Source organism: Gymnoscopelus microlampas (genome assembly GCF_963454915.1).
Source record: "Gymnoscopelus microlampas genome assembly, chromosome: 12".
NCBI classification, from domain to species: domain Eukaryota; kingdom Metazoa; phylum Chordata; class Actinopteri; order Myctophiformes; family Myctophidae; genus Gymnoscopelus; species Gymnoscopelus microlampas.
In genome coordinates, this window is record NC_139949.1 from 45,272,493 (window position 1) to 45,274,992 (window position 2,500).

General features: G+C 39.4%; 1 protein-coding gene across 4 annotated transcripts in view; it reads left to right on the plus strand.

Moving 5' to 3' along the window:
* Positions 1-2,500, plus strand: part of LOC311057066 (transcription factor COE1) — a 142,400-nt gene that overhangs the window by 137,739 nt on the left and 2,161 nt on the right. For all 4 annotated transcript variants that reach the window (XM_084073963.1, XM_084073964.1, XM_084073966.1 and 1 more), the window contains one exon: positions 1-2,500. This exon is cut by the window's left edge and continues 795 nt beyond it; it is cut by the window's right edge and continues 2,161 nt beyond it. The gene's annotated coding sequence lies outside the window, so the exon portion shown is untranslated.

Here is a 2,500-nt window from a genome sequence, read left to right on the forward strand (position 1 = left end):
ATGAAGACATAAGGATTCAGTTTTTCTCGCAGGGTTACACGTACATAGGCGCCGCAGATAAGATAGCCAAAAAATGGAGACAAGCTCATTTTTTATAATTTTTTTGCCAATGCTCCGCACACTGCCATCAGCCACATCCAGCACTAGAGAGCTACAGTAGCATACAGTACAGTGACTGACTGCACTTATTGTCTAATTGCACTTGACACAGCCCTTTTGTTCATTCAGTTAATTGGTTAATTAAATGTTAGTGCACAGTTAAAAATACATAACACAATGATAAATGATCACAGTCCCAGTGTCCCTTTGCTGCATGCTTGCTGCATCGCTGCTTTGATCCTTTTTATTTTTTTTGCCAAAAAAAATGTGTGATCTTGAAAGTCTGGAAATCTGGAAAAATAACAATTTGGTTCGGGAAGTCACGACAGATTCTTATCAGTCAAGCAAATTAAAGAGACACAATTTGTCGACTCTGTTGAGGCCATAATGCAGCATTTTGGTAAAGACACGCACTAGCCGGAGCTGCATTGGTGACGTGGGACGCTGTGGATGAACGTTGAGTAGTCACGCGTAGCCAGACGAGCAGAGATCTCCTTTGTTTTGATGCCTCATGGTAGAATGTAGGCACCTTTAATACGTCTGGTGACATCTAAACTCAATGAATGCAAAGACTTTTGGGGGCGGTCCTTCATATTGGGACAGTGATATATGATTGGTTTACAAAGCATTGGGGACGTGTAGGTTTGTTAGCGGCCGTTCTAATCGTCTGACTTTGTGTGACTACACGTCGAAGGGCTTTTTCAGCACAGACCCCTGCGTTCTGTGTGTCATCGTGATCACACATTATGGCTCCCACACATTATCTAAAACGTAACCACTGCTCCTGTAAACAGAGGAGCGTGAGGCTGTATTTATAGGTGCCATTACTCTTTCCAGTGTCTGGGATTTGAACCGACAACCCTGCCATTGAGTCCCCCATCCTTCCCTCCCTCCTCCAGTCCTGTCCACTCCCTTAAAGCAGTGGTTCTCAACCTTTTCTGGATGTTTATTTTAATGATCAGTAAACATAAATTGTGCTCCGGTTTAGATAAAAGGTAGTATACTTTAAGTTCGTATCACAATGATAACACATTTGCAAGGTTTTAAACAAGAAATGCAGTGACATTTTTTTAAACTACTAATGTCATATTATCATTATCATTCAAATCTTAGTGTTTTACCAGTTATTTGGGGGCCCACTTGCAACATCCTCACGGCCCACCAGTGTGCCCCGGCCCACAGGTTGAGAACCACTGCCTTACACTTTGTAGGGAGACAGCCATGGCCACTTGTAAGAGACAAACATTGTCTTAAGGACTGCTGCCACGTTTTGACTTTTATTTGTGTGAATTTGTGTTTTTTTTCCTGAGAGTATGTTGTTCTTTCTTCTTCACTCATTAGCATTTTATTTTTGGTTTGCTGTGTTGTTTGTTTTTGAGTCTTTTTTTTGACACTGTGATAGGTCAGCCAATGAGATTGTTTTTACTCTGTTACTATGATTATATCCCCCGAATCGGAATGGATTGAGAAACTAGCCAATGGTGTGTCTTAAAATGCTACGCTGTTAAAAAAAGAAAAGAAAGTTCATCTTGACAATAGGTTGAACCTTTTAATCTAATACTTTTAAGTATTCTATTGATGGTACATGAATTCACTTGTTTCAACAAATGTTTGTTTTCATTCATGTTTCCAAAAAAACTTGGATGCCTGAACCACTATTTTATACTTTGAATTATTATTATTTTAAAATCGCAAAAATAGCCAATCTACAAGCTCACAACTTGTAGATCGGCTGTTACAAACATTTTTAAACATTGTTAAAATGTTTGGAAACTTCTGAACATTTTGTCAAATTTGAAGATTTTGAGACTGACGCAAACCCCGGTGTTTGTGATGAGCATTTTTTTCTCGGTGTACAAAACCTAGCCAATGGTGTGTCTTAAACATTACTGTATTCCATGCTGTGTGTTGTCGAATGAGAGTATACTATAACTAGCCAATGGTGTCACTTCTCCCTAAAGGCCTTTTTATTCTTAATAATGCTGTGTCACTCTCTCTAAAATAACAGATTTTCAACTCAAGAGGCTGTCATTTCGGCAAGTAACACAGTCTGACAGTCATATGAAAGTATAAAGTATAAATTTGGCTCAATCTTTTACAATGTTTCTCTTCCAGGAGCTTAGCATAGGTGTGTCTGAGTGTGTATGTGTGTGTGTGTGTGTGTGTGTGTGTGTGTGTGTGTGTGTGTGTGTGTGTGTGTGTGTGTGTGTGTGTGTGTGTGTGTGTGTGTGTGTGTGTGTGTGTGTGTGTGTGTGTGTGTGTGACGTATTACAAAAAGTCTTAATTCACGTTGATCTTAATTTTGCCAAAGCCCTTGGTACATTGATATTTATACCCAAACAGCAAGTCTTAAAGCCAAGTGCAGACACATAGTGAGTACAGGAAGAATATAGTACAGCAC